This window comes from Saccopteryx bilineata, chromosome 6 (genome assembly GCF_036850765.1).
Source record: "Saccopteryx bilineata isolate mSacBil1 chromosome 6, mSacBil1_pri_phased_curated, whole genome shotgun sequence".
NCBI classification, from domain to species: Eukaryota; Metazoa; Chordata; class Mammalia; order Chiroptera; family Emballonuridae; genus Saccopteryx; species Saccopteryx bilineata.
The window spans coordinates 126,600,286-126,616,976 of record NC_089495.1 but is presented as its reverse complement, the minus strand read 5'-3'; the positions used below and the strand labels follow the sequence as shown (position 1 = coordinate 126,616,976).

Below are 16,691 nucleotides of genomic sequence, written 5' to 3'. Positions count from 1 at the left end.
GGCCATCTGTATCATCACAGTCTGGGCTTCCCCTGAGGAGGTTTTAGGGGCCTTGTTCACTTCAAAGACTGAATGTCCTGTGCACAGCCCAATTCCACATCATTCACTTGTGCATTCGTTCAATAAGCATTTAGCAAGCCCTAATGGAGAGGCCTGGTGCCATTGCACTGTGGACCCACTGCAGGGGACTGAGGCCAGAGCACGCCGGGTCCCTGGGATCTCTGAGGCAGGCCTACATACACCCTGCAAACCCTTCAATGAGCAAAGCCACCAGGAAAGGTCACTTGGGCATCCACAACCTTGGGACCAAAAGGGCGCGCATGCGCGCGCGCACACACACACACACACACTTCATTCAGTAAACATTTAGCAAACCCTAATGGAGAGGCCTGGTACACACACAAGAAAGGCCTCAAACAGACCACTCCTCTCCCCGGTCACTAGTGCCCTCTCGCCCCCTCCCTCGTCTCAGGAGCACCACCTCTTAGAACAGAACCCACAGCAGACTGAAGGCAGGCTCGGTCCACCCCACAGCATTTGCCTCCTGAACAGAGAGGAGCACAGGGCTTGACAAGATCTGGGAAACACTTGGCAGGAACAACTGTGAGGACAGAGCATGGTCGTCTTCAAGTGGCTGGGCCACAAGGGTGACCTCACTGCAAACCAGAGGATCCTGCCAGTGGCCTCGTGGCCACACTCAGGTTTGGGCATTGGGACACTTTGCAAGTCCTACTTAATAATCCAGTCCTTCCCCACCCTCCCTACATGTCACGAGAGAAACTAGATTGCCAGGCTCCCTGGGCGTGTACTATAATTTAGACAAAGTGGTTTGCAAATATGCCATGCAGTCTCTGTGACAGGTCAGATGCCACTGCTCTTCCATCAGCAATCTGAACAAAAAAGGGCACTTGTTTCTTCTGAGTCATTAAAATGGTTTGCCTTTCTAAATGCGTGTTTGGATGCAGAAATAAGGGTGCAGCAGTGGTCTGGTGCCTGGGCCTGGAGGAGCAGGCAGAAGCAGGTTCTAAATCCCCTCAAACTAACAAAATGGGTTAGTTTTGGGGATTAGATATACACAGTCCCACAAAATGGGAAGGCTTCACCAAGGGCCAGACGTAAAGGTTACTGATAAAGATCATTGATTCCTGGCCATGAATAAACACAGTAGAGAGAGACATCGAGGGTCCTAATGGCTACAAGTTAATGATGAGTGAGCACAGTGCTCTGGCAGTTTGTAAATCTAACAGTAGCACACCAGTCCTTCTGGGGTGGAAGGTCAGAGCTCTGGGTTGGGCTCACTGGAGAACGGTGGTCAGTGTCTGCTGGACACCAACTCCAGGGGGCAGGTAGAGGATTCTGAGAGGGACACTCAAAATAACTAAAAGATTGAAGGATAATAAATGTTATCAAGGGTTTATAAATTAGGGAAGAGAGCACCCAGTAGCTGTTCCCAAAGGCACTGCCAAGGGGCCGAGCATCGGGAGAGACACTAGAGGCACTGAACTCAAGCCCTGTCCACGTCGCCTGCTAGAGCCCTGCAGACTCCAGTGTGGCACTCAGCCTTTGTGGGCAGAAGCCTGTCCCTCAGGGCCCCTCACTATGTCCAAGCAAACATGATGGGGAGTTTTGGCTTTTTGTCTTAGCTCGGTTTCCTTCCATAAAAGGAAATCCAAGTGTGCTTGGTGACAACTGAGACAGAAACCAACCAGAAAGGGTGGCTGGATAGAAGACTGGCTCGCCCAAAGCCGGTCCCAGGTATCCAGCCCCCCCCCCCATTCTGCCCACCTCCTGCCCTATTGGCAAACTTTAGAGAAAAAGTACCTTTTGCCCCAAGACATCTGGTCAGGTGTCCTTGGGGGGTCAGTTCCACTTCCAGAAATGTCTTTCTGACCTCTGGTGGCGCAGTGGATAAAGCGTCGATCTGGGAACACTGAGGTCACCGGTTCAAAACCCTGCACTTGAAGTCCCGGGTTCGATTCCCGGCCAGGGCACACAGGAGAGGCGCCCGTCTGCTTCTCCTCCCCTCCCCCTCTCCTTCCTCTCTGTCTCTCTCTTCCCCTCCCGCAGCGAAGGCTCCATTGGAGCAAAGATGGCCCGGGCGCTGGGGATGGCTCCGTGACCTCTGCCTCAGGCGCTAGAATGGCTCTGGTCACGACAGAGCGACGCCCCAGATGGGCAGAGCATCGCCCCCTGGTGGGCATGCCAGGTGGATCCCGGTCGGGCGCGTGCGGGTGTCTGTCTGTCTCCCCGTTTCCAGCTTCAGAAAAATACAAAAAAAAAACCCAAAACAAAAACCAAAACCCTGCACTTGCCCAGTCAAGGCATATATGGGAGTTGATCCTTCCTGCTCCTCCCCTCTTTCTCTCTCTCTTCCTCTCTCTTTCTCTCCCTCCCGCCTCTCTAAAATGAATTTTAAAAAATGGCAACCAAAAATGTCTTTCTCCAAAGCCCAGGCATTCTCTCGGTTTTCTGATAAATCCCCAGGTTCTGTCAAATGATTAATTTAGATGGGAATTTCCCCCAGTGTTTGGCTTCACTGCTCAGTTGGGCCACATGACCACCTGAGCTGGGCAGATGAAGAGAAGTGAACTTTTAGGTCTCAGAATTGGCCAGTCTGAAACAGAGTGGTGCGGGGTGTTGGTTACACAGGGAGTTGGGGTAAAGGTGTTTCACGGGCAGTGAACAGTTGGCTTTGTGGGGATGTGGGGTTGAGATAAAGAACCTTGCACTTTCAGATTTTGCCTGGAATGCACACCTCACAGCTATTGGTGGGGCAAGGGTAGTCTTGCAGGGTGGGTGAGACTCAGGAACCGAACTCAGGTTAGGGGAGGTAGAAAGAAGTGCTGCCCTCACAGCTATTTCTTCAGGTGCCCACAAGTGGGACAGTACAATAAGGCTGGAGTAGGTACCCCTCACTTTTAGCCTGCAGCTCCCCCCCAACTTCTGCATCTCCCCTCCCCCACCCAGGGGTCAAGGATTCTGTAGATTTGAGAGGCTTCCTGATGGGACCATCCCGGGTCCAGAGTGGGACTGCTCACCACGACCCTTCCCCTTGGTCCTCTGGGCTGGAGTGTAGCCTCCAGGGTAACTCCAGAGTGGGCCCAGGGTCTAAAACACAGCTGCAGGTTCACCAGCCTGGTCTGGGCTCCTGGGTCTCTGCACAAACCCCACCCTCCTCACATGCCTGACAGTGACCACAGACCAGATCTGCTTTAGAGTGGGCTGCTGGGCCCCCAACAGCTGGTTAATGATGGCTTCAGTCAGAGGGGACAGCCCACCAGAAAGGGTCCCAGTGATGGCTCTAGACTTCTGTGGCTTCCAACCAAGCCATAAAAGGGACCCAAGACTGCTGAATTCCAGGCAGGACCAGGACCCCATAGGATATTTTCCTTTCTAGAAAGCAAGTTCCAAAGCCTAGATGGGGGCCTGCTCAGTATGCCCTGGCCCCAGGCCTTGGGAGACTAGGCAGCTTTGCTGAGGCTGGAGGCAGGCTGCCTGGTGCCCTCACCCTGCCCTGTCCTATCCCCAGCTGTCTTAAGGAATCCTGCAGGAAGGCAGGTCTGTGGGACTGCAGCACTGGTTAGTCGGTTGTGTTGGGCTTCTCACCAGGAACTGGCCTCCTGGTGGGGGGGGGGGGGAAGGAAGGAGGTGGGCGCTCATATCTCAGCTCCAGTCCACAGCCTCCCCAAGCTGCTCCACAGGTGCCTGAGCAGAAGGAGTTGTCGATGGGGCCCATGTCCCCAACAATCCTGCCCCTTGCTAATTCCATTGGAGCAGGAGAGGCTAGCACCACTTAGATCCCTCCTGTCTTCTGCAGAGGGGTGTTGCTGCTGCTTCCCTGCCTCCATACCCTGTGGGCCTTTCCTCTGAGTGGTGAGCCCACCTTATGCCCAGCACACTCCTCAGAGCTGCTGTGTGCATACGTTTCCACCTGGGGGAACCCACAGGGAGGAACACATGGACCAGAGAGGCACTTGAGCCTGGACAGGGACTGGGGGGCTTCTGGAGGGAGGGAAGGGGAAGGGAGGGGAGGGGAGGCGAGGAGCAGAAGGGGCACAGGTGAAAGGGGGCTGCGCTGGGAATGTGGAAGAGGCAGGGGGTAGGGGTAGGGGCAGGAGGGGCGTCCCCTCCATGGGCCCATAATCCAATCATATCAGGTGCACTCCAGATAATATTAATAACCCAGTGACAGAGGGGAATTTGGGAGAATCTAATTAAAAGGACACCATACAAGCTGGCAGCTTTGCCAAGGAAACACTCCGGTGAGACCCAAGGGCTGGGAGCGGAAGCCACACAGAGCCCCTGAGAGGAAGATGAAGCTACCCTCACCCCACAGACACCCCTGCTAGAGAGTTCTGCTGGCTGACCCCCCCTCCAGCTCCCCTACCCAGGCAGCACGCTCAGGACCTGACCAAGCCTCTGGCTCCAGTGCCCTCTGAGCCCCATACCCTCCTCACCTCTGCCCTCCCCCACTGCTCTCAAGCACTACTCTGGGAGCCAGCCTGAGGCTGGGGTACCTTGCCACCCGTCCCCTGTCCCAGGGCCTTCACCCCTCAGCTTGGTCATCCTCCCCCTGTGTCTGTCTGTCTTTCTGTGTCTGGCTGATGCTCTCTCTCCTGAGCATACACACCAGCCCCCTCCCCCTGGAGGCAAAGAAAAGGGAACCTCAGGCCTCAGAGGAGCCCCTGGGTGCCTAGGGCTCCCTAGCGGGCAGTGGGCCTGTTAGCTGTGCCAACTGGCCTGACCGCCTCAGCAGGGCCACGCCCCAGCCCCTGAGAGCAGCCCGTGCTGGCGGTGGGGAGAGGCCTCGCTGGGTCCAGGGCCCGGCCCCTCGCTGCACCGTCTGCCTGGTGGAGCCCTGGCACCAGCTCTCGGGGCTCGTTTTCTCTTGAAATCAAGATTGATGTAGGTCCCTTGTGTGAAGTAATGGTGCTCTTCAGGTTTTCGTTGACGTGGAAAACCACGTCCAGCGAGCAGGAGGAGCTGGGGCCGGGCAACGTGGATGAGGACGGGCGCAGGGTGCAGTGGAGGGCGCACCTGGCACTCCCATCAGGCCGCCCAGACACCCTCACTCATCCTGGCCCTTGATCAACAGACAGCCTGTCGGGACAGGCAACTTGGCTCCTGGACCGCAGCAGCAGAGGCGGCTTTTTCTTCTGTGCTTGGCTAAGCAGGCCCCGCTGGCTGGTCCTCACTTGTCCCCAAGACTGTCTTCAGGAGAAACTCCAAGGAGGGCGGGGTGGCTGATCCTCCCCCTGGCTGTGAAGAGGCCTTCTTGGAGAAGTCAGGGAAGACTCTGGTCCCACTCCAGGCTGGGGCTGAACCACCCAGCCACATCCTGCCATCTGAAATATCCCCTATAATACAGAACTCACTACCTGCCATCAGGAGCTGTGTTTTGGCCAGGAGCACGAGAGACCTATATACAGATGAGGCAGGCCAGAGGGTGGGGCTGGGCACTACCAGGCACTGGGCATTTGAAACATTCAATTCTCACCGTAACCAGATGGGGGCAGTGCTAGTTTCACCCCACATCATAGAGAAGGAAACAGAGAGGTTAAGTAATTGCCCAAGGTCACCCAGCCAGCTGGGAGGCGCAGAGCCAAGACCCACACAGGTCTTTCTGATTCCCCTTTCCCTGTGCTCGGGCTGTTTCCCAACAAGGGCGTTGAGTCATCCTTCCTTAATGGAGGGGACACTTTGAGCACTGTCTAGCTGGCACCTTGAGTCTCAATTTACCTGACTCTGAATGGAGCTGCTCATCCTCCCTGGATCCTCCCTCATGCCCACCCTGGGGTAAGGGGCTGATGTGTGGGCTGGACTTGCTGTGTGACCTCGGGCTACTCCCTGCCCTCTTTAGGCCTCTGTCTTTGGGCAGGAGGTTGGGGTGTGATACCCAGCCTGAGGACAGAAGCCCCACTTCCCAGCGGGAAGGAGCCAAGGACCACTTAGAAGGTCACCCAGGCTGAGGGTGCCAGGGGCTGCTCCCAGGAAACAGGCTGGCAGGAAACCGCACAGATCCTGGCCTCTCAGGCTGGTGCCTGCGGGACAGGGACAATTGGCTGTACCTCTAGGCTTGGTCCTGGGGGTGGAAGGCAGGGCCATTAGCTTCAGGGACCCCCAAGGCAGAGAAGGCAGCCCCTGAGAAAGGGGAAGCAAGGACAGGCCCACCTGGGGCCCACAGGTCTCAGGGCCCTGTTTGAAGGTCCTCTGAAGCCTCAGAGTGAATGGCCCTCCCCTGCCCTCTGAAGGGGCTGCTCTCCAGTGCAGCCTGGAGCCCTCCCTGCCCTCTGAAGGGGCTGCTCTCCAGTGCAGCCTGGAGCCCTCCCCTGCCCTCTGAAGGGGCTGCCCTCCAGTGCAGCCTGGAGCCCTCCCCTGCCCTCTAAAGGGGCTGCCCTCCAGTGCAGCCTGGAGCCCTCCCTGCCCTCTGAAGGGGCTGCTCTCCAGTGCAGCCTGGAGCCCTCCCCTGCCCTCTGAAGGGGCTGCCCTCCAGTGCAGCCTGGAGCCCTCCCCTGCCCTCTAAAGGGGCTGCCCTCCAGTGCAGCCTGGAGCCCTCCCCTGCCCTCTGAAGGGGCTGCCCTCCAGTGCAGCCTGGAGCCCTCCCTGCCCTCTGAAGGGGCTGCCCTCCAGTGCAGCCTGGAGCCCTCCCTGCCCTCTAAAGGGGCTGCTCTCCAGTGCAGCCTGGAGCCCCTCCCTGCCCTCTAAAGGGGCTGCTCTCCAGTGCAGCCTGGAGCCCCTCCCTGCCCTCTAAAGGGGCTGCTCTCCAGTGCAGCCTGGAGCCCCTCCCTGCCCCTTCCTTACCAACCTCTGAGGCTGCAGGGGTTCCTGGGGAAGGGTTTCTAGCACCCAGTGTCTGGGTGCTCAAGGGGGTGCAGGGAGGTGCCCACCCTCCTCCCAGGGGAGGCACTGGGACCCAGGTGGAGGTGCTGGGAGGCCCCTGGCCGGGGGTGAGGGGGGGGCTGTTCACCTCACCCCACCCCTTCTTTTATATTCTGGAAACCACAGAAGTAGAACCTTCCTGTTTCTTTAAGCTTAGACCTTGGCAAGTACACAGACTGGCTGATTTTCCAGAGTACTGAGCTGGGGTGGTCGCAAGGTGTCCCACACCCCTTGTAAGAGAAGAACCAGCCCCAGAAATCCTTGGTGGTCCCCTGCCAGACCTGCCCTGCCTGCCAGACACCTGCCACCTTCTCTGGGGCCACTGCTGCAGTGCCCCTGGGTTGGTACACCTGGGGGGGGCGTCACACTGCTCTCACCTCCACTCAGCTGGAGCCAGCTGGCCTCAAGGCCTAGCCCAGCTGTCACCAAGTGGCCCCTCCCCTCCCCTATCCCCCCACTGCACCTTACAGCTTCAGGCCCTAGTCTGCAGGAGGAGCATTGCAGAGGTTGGGTCTCCCCGAGGCACCCCAGCCCACAACTGCTCCCAGAGCAGGCCATTCATTCCTAGGCAACAGGGGACTCTCTTAATGTGGACTTTGACTCAAGTACTCTCCACAGCAGGGGTTAGAGGTGGGGGAGGGGTACGGGATGGAGGGGCCCTATGTTTGAATCCCAAATTCCTTTATCCACTCTGGGACTTTCAGCACATCCTGTGACCTCTCTGAACTAGAGTCCCGGCAACTAGGACGGTTTCTACCCCCAGAGCTGGCTTCTTCACCCACACCCACCACACCCGGGACCTCCCATAGGGACCCTCACCTGGCAGTGCATCCCAGGCTCTGCCCACAGCCCCCAGGCCCCACAGTGCTGGCCTGCAGTGGCCTCATGGTGCTTGATGATAAATGAATAAACAAGGGCCCCTCCCTGGCGCTCAGCAAATATTGTCAGAACGAAGGCACGTCACTACCAACACGGACTATGTCAGAGTACACAGACCATAGAAGCAGCTCTGACAAGTGCTGATGGACTGATAAGATTAGAGCTTGGAGTCCAGAGGCTGCCTCAGCAGGTCACCAAGGGATGGGGGAGGGGGGCAGATGGGGGAGATGAGTTTTCTGCCTAGAGTGGAGTTTGAGAATGTTCTTGTTGCTTTCTGGAATCTTCTGCGCACTGTGGGTCCTTTGGTTCTACCCCAGGCCTCTCTTTCACTGTGAGACCTTGGGCAAGTTACTCAGCTTCTCTGAGCCTTGCTCACCTGTAAAATGTAACAGTACTCACCTCTAACACTCATTTCAGGAATTAAACAAAAAGCACGGGAGAACATAAAACACGTCCCATGTGTCTGGCCTGGCTCATGAGGTTGCCTCATGTGGAGCGAGGCTTCACCTGCCTCGGCATATCCCCAGCTCAGCTGCCCTGCACTGCCCCTGTCACACAGGCCCCATCTCAGGACCTCGCCAAGGGTACAGTGCCTGCCCCATGACAGGTGCAAGAGGCAGAGACCAGGGAACAGAGGAGGTTTCACCTCGAGAAGGTCTTATGTCCTTGGGAGAGAGCCAGGGAAACTGGGCCAGGGCCCCTGCCCTGGGAGAGGGACTTGGAGATACCACTATGATGGGCCTGCTGGCCAGGAACCACCTGCTGGGGGTGGGGCATTGGGGCCCTTAGCTGAGAAGGCTAGAGAGCTGAGCGGTGATGTCACAAGGCTTAACTGGCAGTGCCATCCTGCCCCTACAAGAGCCTCACCTGCAGTGACTCATCTGGGACATGCCCCAGACCTGTGGCTGTGGCCCAAGGACCCCAGCTACCACCCACTCCCACACTTATGCCTGTTGGGGAAAAGCCAGGAGTCTGGCATGATGCAGTGATTGATTATAGCCTCAAGTTCAGACAAGGGAAGCCCTGAGTTTTTGGTCCCATGCTTGGTCTATATGGTGAAGGATTTGGGCCCCTAAACATGGCAGGGACCCAGCCAAGCACTGTCAGATCTTCCTCCTGGGGGCCTATTGGGCAGATAAAATATATTATGCTCACTTCGTTAAAGATGGCGCTGCCCACATGGAAGCCTGTCGCCCCGGTGATATTAATGTGTGTTGGGGGTGGGCTGTGGGCAGGCAGGATCCTTGTAGCCTGGGGCTTGGTTTTAGGACTAAGCCTTCCCCACCCTTTTTCTCCCCCCATCCAAGTACTAACCAGGCCCGACCCTGCTTAGCTTCCGAGATCAGACGAGATCCGGTGTGTTCAGGGTGCTTTCCTACCCTTTTTTTTTTTTTTTTTTTGTATTTTGCTTAAGTTGGAAACGGTGAGGCAGTCAGACAGACTCCTGCATGCACCCGACTGGTATCCACCCAGCATGCCCACCAGGGGGCGATGCTCTGCCCATCTAGGGCGTTGCTCTGTTGCAACCAGAGCCATTCTAGCACCTGAGGCAGAGGCCACAGAGCCATCGTCAGTGCCAGGGCCAACTTTGCTCCCATGGAGCTTTGGCTGCGGGAAGGGAAGAGAGAGACAGAGAGGAAGGAGAGGGGGAGGGGTGGAGAAGCAGATGGGCGCTTCTCCTGTGTGCCCTGGCCGGGAATCTAACCCGGGACTCCCGCACGTCAGGCCGACGCTCTACCACTGAGCCAACCGGCCAGGGCCTCCCACCCTTTTTGATGTGGGTGCAATCCCATCATGCCCTAGATAAGTGACTTTGTATTAGAGACTTCCCTATTTTGTATATTGGATTAAAGGTTTTGATTTCTACACTATAAAATGGGGCAGAATGGGAGGTTGCTCTCTCTCGGTTCCTGAGATTAGCATTAGAGGAGAGAGCAGAGAGAGGAGAGCAGAGAGAGGCCACGTGGAAGAGGCCAGGAGAAGCAGCCAAGATGGTGGAGTGCTGAGGGAGAAGCCAGTTTGTGCAGAGTTTGTGCAGGAAGGAGATGGGGAACAGAGGTGAATAAGTCTGGTGAGCTAGAAACCTTTGATTCTAGGAAACTCAGATAAGTCAGTAGCTTTGTGAGCACTGAATGTGAGTGGGTTTTGGAGCCCAGTGTGTGTTTTTACTTGCCCGCCGGGTGCAAACTAGGATTAAAGATGATGGCCCATCAACTTTTGGCTCCATTGTTTCTTTACCGACTGTCCAAATCCAATGCGAACCTGCATGGGCCAGGCGGCTGTCATGGTGGCCTTAGATACTGGCTTTACAGCGCCACACGAGGTAGGGTTATTATTATCCCTGTTTTCTAGATTGGAAAGCTGAGGCACAGGGAGATTAAGTAACCTGTCCAAGGTCACATAGCTGCTCAGTGGCCATGGGATTCAAACCCGGCAGCTTGGCCCTAGAGCCCCCATTCCAACCATGTCACTGCAGTCCCTCCTGCCCTCACCATCTGCCCTCTAGGTTGCTAATGCTGATGACCAATGAGGACTACAGCTCAAGGACAGTGTCCCCAGGAAATACTGGCCCAAGTCAGGTCCCAGATACAGGGGTAGGGTGGCTCCTACCAGAGGGCACTATGACCTGGTCTGGGACCTCAGCTAATGTCCCAAGGGAGAGAATGCAGGAATCAACAACAAGAGGTGACCCATGAAGCTCAGGGCTGGTGTTTGTCCTCCCCACAAACCAGACGTCCAAAAGGACAGTCTTTTATTTTATTTTATTTACTTATTTATTTATTTATTTATTTATTGTATTTTTCCAAAGTTGGAAACAGGGAGGCAGTCAGACAGACTCCCGCATGCACCCAACCGGGATCCACCCGGCATGCCCACCAGGGGGCAATGCTCTGCCCATCTGGGGCTTCACTCTGTTGCAACCAGAGCCATTCTAGCGCCTGAGGCAGAGGCCATGGAGCCATCCTCAGCACCCGGGCCAACTGCTCCAATGGAGCCTTGGCTGCGGGAGGGGAAGAGAGAGAAAGAGAGGAGGGAGAGGGGGAGGGGTGGAGAAGCAGATGGGCGCTTCTCCTGTGTGCCCTGGCCGGGAATTGAACCCAGGACTCCTGCATGCCAGGCTGATGCTCTACCACTGAGCCAACCAGCCAGGGCCCAAACGGACAGTCTTATGAGATAATCAAGAGGCAGCGTGGGATGGTGAGAAAGCAGGGACACACAGACCTATGCATCTTGTTCCCATTTGTGTGCTTCAGTTTCCCTACCTGTCCAAGTGAGAGGCATGAACACCTTCTACATAGCGGGTGTGGGGAGTCAGTAAGACACTGGGGTAAGTTATGCCTGTCACAGAGTGCCTGGCACCTAGCACACCTTCAACCACCTGCAGTTGCTTGAGATAATTTCTACAGAGCTTTCCGACATCCCACCTATGACAGGAGGGAAGATGTGGGGGCTAGTGAGCCAGGCCTCCCCTTTCCTAGGAGCCCAGTGAGCATGGACACAGGAACACACCTGTCTGTTACCAAGGTGTTGGTCAGCAGAGTGCCTGGGGGCCACCTGCAGAGGCTGCTCTCTGAGCGCTGTTCTTGGTTATCTCTTGTCCTTGAACTTTCTATTCTGTTTTGCAATCAGAAAGTGGCATTTCTAGACACCCTTCTTATCACGGACACTTCTAACACAACAATAGCTGATTGTACTGCCCTCCTGGGTGCGGCTGAATTCCTAGACCCCCCTCCCCCACCCCACCCCCATACACCTTTTTTCGTGTTGCAGATTTAGAACTATAATGATGCCATTGTGATTGGTCTGTTCAGGTGTGACCCTTGAGTTTCGAAGCTTGAAAGGGTGGTGGAGGCTGGGGAGGAGGGGACGGAGAAGAGAAGGGGGACCCAGAGGCAACCAGAGAGATAATCAGGGAAGTCTTTCAGCAGCTAAAGGACATTATTCTGCTCAAGTCACCTGGGAATAGTATCAACTGGACTGGCTGGGCTTTAAAATATGTAGTTATTTGTCAAAACACCAGTGTTTTTTCAGTTACTAAGAAATCAAATAGGTTTATAATTTTCACCTCCTCTGTGAGCCAGATAGGACTCAGTGGCTGGATAGAGCTGATACAGATTCATCTGAATGTCAGTAACAATGGGCCATCAGATGTGTGCCCTTGGTTGGCCACATGCTGCTATGGGGAAGGAGTCAGGGACCAAGAGAGGGATGCCCCTTCCCCTTGCTGGTGTAGCTCCGTGACCTTGGGCACACTGGCTCTCCTGGGCCCACAATCTGTAAATAGGGTCCCTGTGAAGTCCCACCTGCCAGGGGGAAACCTCAGTCCATGTGTAGGTGCCAACCACCAGCAGGAGCCCCTGGCTCCAGTCTACCAGTCTGGGCCCCCAGGACAGGTCCCCTGCCGAGAGCTCTGGGTATCAGCTGCTACACTGACTACTTAGCCCAGGGGACTTCCTGCCTCACCCAAGCTCATGAAAAGCCCCAGGAGGCATTTCTTAGAATGTCTGGCAGTTACTACACATTCAGAAGGACTTGGCAGGGGCTCCAGCAGCCGGAACAGGGAAACAGATTCAGTTCCGAGGCCTGGAAGCCAGGCGCTCTGGCAGGAGGTATGGGCGGCAAGGTGCCTGGTGTGGACACTGAGACCTTACACTTCCTGGGGACCTCCTGCTACCCCGCCCCTCATGGCTTCTGTCTGCAGAGTGGCCCCTCCCAGCCTAACTTTTCCTCTGCTGGCTGGTCTGGGTAAATGGGGACATGGTTAGCTGGCATTTGACACCGTGCCTAGAACAGGAGACAGGTCACATGCAGGCATCATCATCATTAAAGAAAATGTGCTTGAAGACATGGTATTTGCTGTCTTCTGAGCACTTCACCAGGCTCCTGACAGGGAGAGGGAGCACTTTCACGTCCATGGTCAGTTTGGGGGTAGTTTCCTGGCAAGGGCTGAATCCGGCCGTCTGGCTGACCCCAGGACCCAGGTGCCATGGAGGCTCACCAGTCCCAGGCTTTACTTCTGCTCTGAGACCCCTTCTGACCTGGGGACAGAGGCTCCCCAAGGCCCCTGGGACAGAACATGGACAGCAGAAGAGGACCTGCAGGACATCATCGTCCTTTAGCCAGGGACCTTCAAGGGTTTGGGCTCCTGTTGGGCACAGCCTTGGAGGGTGTGAGAGGGGCTGCCAGGCAGGAAAAAGCCTACAGCAGAGACTTTTAGAGACCACTGGGTGAGGACTAGGAGCTGCCCCCGCGTGTGCTGGTCTGTCCTGCAGAGCGGAGACAGGCTTGCTCTTCCATAGAGAGGGCAGGCAGTCTAGGGCTCGACAGTGACTCACACACCTGGATTCAATCCAGGAAGAACTCTCTGGTAGGTAGAGTTTTCCTGTGGGGGAGCAATGAGTGTCATTGTACAGTGCAAGAAAGCCTAGAAGGGCTGCTGGTTAGCAGGCTCAGGGTCTACCAGATGACCTTTGAACCCTAAAAGGAAAGCCAGAGGTTCTAGAAGTTTGATTCAGACTTTAGGGTGGAGGCAGGGGAGCTAGAAATGCATGGGTCCTGTCTGGGGGGCAGTTAGGGACACCTTGCCCTGCATGCTGTGAATAGAGTCATAGGCCACCCTGCAGAGCCCCTGGATAGAGCCAGATGAGAAGGCAGCAGCCTAACTGAGGAAATATATAGAGGCCTCTTACCCATGGCTCATAGGCAAATGTAGACACATCCCCAGACTCTGATGAGGCCATGGTGCTTGGGTGGAGCCTTCAGAGCAGGCAGGGTGAGCCAGGAAGGCTTCCTGGAAGAAGTGACTCAGAATCTCTCCTGCTGTCATATCTCCCCCCGGAGAGCAACAGCAGGCAGGCACCTACAATGGGACATCCAGAGCTGGCAGTCACCCAGCCTCTTGCCAAGCAGGTGACAGAAAAACCTAAGCTGTGTTTTGTTTTATTGAAGTGAAGTCCCCATAACATGAAGTTAAAACCATTTTAAGTGGTACAATTCAGTGGCATTTAGTGCCTTCACAGTTTTTCGAATATTTCCATCACCCAGAAGGAAACCCCATACCTGCTAAGTATTTCTTCCCTGTACCCCCGGCAACCACCAATCTGCCTCCTGCATCTGTGGGTTTGCCCATTCTTGCTATTTCACATTCTGAGCCATTTTTAAAAGAGCAGAAAGCAGCCTGTTGGGCCCTCTGTGGCATGTTTCCAGCTGTTTGGGCTTGAGCATCAGACTCTGGCCCCCTTGTGTCTATTTGCTCATCTGTAAAATGGGCATATACATGAGTCATACATACTAAGGATGATGTGGGGACAGAGGGGTCATCAGGGCAGTGTGGGACAAGCAGAGCCGGGGCCGTGAAAGAACAGAGCCCACACCTGGAGACCTGGTTTTCTGTGGGGCTTGGCTCATTTGAGCAACCCCAGGCAGGTCACATAAATGTTTGGAGCCTGGGTCTGCTCCTTTCTCTTCTCTGATGTTAGGCCTGATGGAGGGCATGGAGGGGCCTGGCATTGTGCTGGGGAAGGGGGTCACTCAGCAGGAATGCAGTGGGGACCAGAGTGGACTTCAGTGGAAAGGCCTGAACAGAGTGACAGATGGCAGGCGCCAAGGCCATAGTGATGGGGAACTTGAGGGCCTGAGAGCAGACCAGGGGGGCTCTGGCTCTTCTGGCGTGGCCCTTTGCAGCCGAGCTTTCAAACAAGTGGCTGTATGCTTCTGTTCTGGCTCCCTCGTAGGCCATCTATCAGCTCAGCTGTTACTGTCCAGAGCCTGGGAGTGGCTATAAATGTGCCCCCCCCCCCCCCCCGTCTGCAAGTGGCCCAGGTTTTTATGTTGTAAGAACACTGTGGGGCATCTTAAACACACTGCTAATGACAGGCATCATGAAGCAATAAAAGTGATGGGGTTGGTGGCAGGGGGGGGGATGGGGGTGCCAGTCCCCAGGTCCCCCTGCGGTGACGGCAGGAGCTCTCCCAGAATTGATTAGTTTTGGACGTGCTGACCTTTTTGTTCTTGAAAAATTGCTTTTGAGCAGCTGAGGCAATAAAAGTAAATTGATTCAGAGAGAATGAGGATGAAATTTGCACTGGGCAGGAGAAACTGATAAACGTGACATCAGCACCCTGTCCCTGCCACCCGGCCCCAACCCCTGAGCTGCAGGCAGGCAGGACCCAAGCCGCCACTGGGCAAGACACACTGCAGGACTTCACCCACCAAACATGCTGGCAAAGAAAAGAAACTAAGAGTAAAAAGGGAAGGGCAGAGACAGAAAGATGAAGTGGAAGTGTAGAGAGGGGAAGGAGGCAAAGAAGAAAGAAACAGCAATGGGAAAAGCAGGGTGGGGTGGGGTGGGATGCAGGTTAGACAGGAGGAAGGCAGAGAGGACTTGGAGGGGACCCAGGAAAGGAGAGACTGGCACCAGCAGGCACTTTTCTGAACACCACCCATGCTGACTTTCTCATTTAATCTTCTAATGCCTTATTTTTGTCCCCATTTTACAGACTGAGAAACTGAGGCCCAGGAAAACCAAGTCAGCTGCTCAAGGTCACCTAGACGGGAGGTGGTCCAACCCAATTAAACTCCTCTGAGGCCAGGCAGGGGATTCTGGGGAGGGGGGGAGTGAACCTCCCCATCACTGAGGGGTGGCATGGGCCAAACAAGCCCCAGAGACCTGAAGTAGGGGAGGAATTGTTTCCCAGAACCCAGAGAAGACAAGCATGGGGGTCTAAGCTGCCATGTGTGTCACTGACCTGTAGTGGCACAGTGGGATAAAGCATCGACCTGGAACACTGAGGTCGCCAGTTCGAAACCCTGGGCTTGCCTGGTCATGGCACATATGGGAGTTGATGCTTCCTGCTCCTTCCCCCGCCATCCTCTCTCTAAAAATTGAATAAATAAAGTCCTTAAAAAAAAAGACATATTTTAAGCTGCCATGTGTGGATGGTGCTGGGACTCGGCAGCCCTGCAGTCTTAGCCTGTGTGCCCCTCTCAGCACCCCGGGACCCACCAGGGTCACTGGGGTGCTTGGGGGAATGACAGGAATTGGGGTGAGTGCCGAGCCGTGTTTCAGGTGCTGACAATATGCTGTAGAATCGGGCACACACTGGCTCGGGAGACTAGTTACATCTATTTCATCTGTGCAGCAGCCCAAACATCCTGCCCAAGACTGAGCCCAAGCTTGGCATAGCTGTCTCTAGTCCAGGGACTGTCTGACACCAGGGGCCAAGGTCAGGCAGGTCCACACTGGATTCAGGCACACAGTAGAGAAACTGTGGAGCCGGAAAGCGTTGGGCCATTCCGTTTAATAAAATCTCACAATGGCGCACAAGCTCACGGGCGGGGGAAAATGGCTTCTCCGGCAAACAAACAGCAAAAATGGTCCCTCACAATTGCAGGCAAGCAATCCCCAATCCCCCTGACTGCAATCATCCATAGCCTTACATAGGCCATACACACGTGACACAGCCATGTGCTCACACACCAATCAGGCGGAGTACTTGTAACTGGTAACCCTACAAGGAAGCCTGACACAGTTGCCTCACGCCGCATCCTGGACTTGGGCCTGGGGTTCAGATGTGGAATCCTGTGGCTTCTGGGTTGGAGTGTGTGACTTCATGTGGTGAGGAAATACTAAATCAGGAGGTGCAGGAAGAGGCTGATGTCACCCTCAAATGCAGGTACCCCAAGGGGACAACCCCAAACCTGACAGAGCTCTGTGGATGATCCTGGCTGCGTTGGGGTCCCTGATGCTTCCCTCTGTCCTCAGGGGGTTCCAGAGAGACTTCATCTGAGACATCCTAGTTTCCAACCCTTGAAACAACACCCCATCCATGGGCACTGCACCCCGGTGGTGTCCGGGGAAACCTCTCGGTACCCGGGACTCAGCAGGTGTCTCTACTTGCAGCCCCTTTGCTCCTTGCCCAGCCCTGGGAGCC

The 16,691-nt window shown here is 55.5% G+C and overlaps 1 protein-coding gene and 1 non-coding gene across 2 annotated transcripts in view; one reads left to right on the top strand and one right to left on the bottom strand.

Moving 5' to 3' along the window:
- The window catches only part of TBC1D16 (TBC1 domain family member 16), an 87,165-nt gene extending 71,517 nt beyond the window's left edge, over positions 1 to 15,648 (top strand). The window contains exon 14 of the mRNA XM_066237751.1: positions 15,258 to 15,648. The gene's annotated coding sequence lies outside the window, so the exon portion shown is untranslated. The remainder of the gene's footprint in view (positions 1 to 15,257) is intronic.
- On the bottom strand, positions 9,443 to 9,518 carry TRNAV-GAC (transfer RNA valine (anticodon GAC)). Its single transcript has one exon. It is a non-coding gene; the product is annotated as a tRNA-Val (tRNA).
- Positions 15,649 to 16,691: the final 1,043 nt, after the last annotated feature.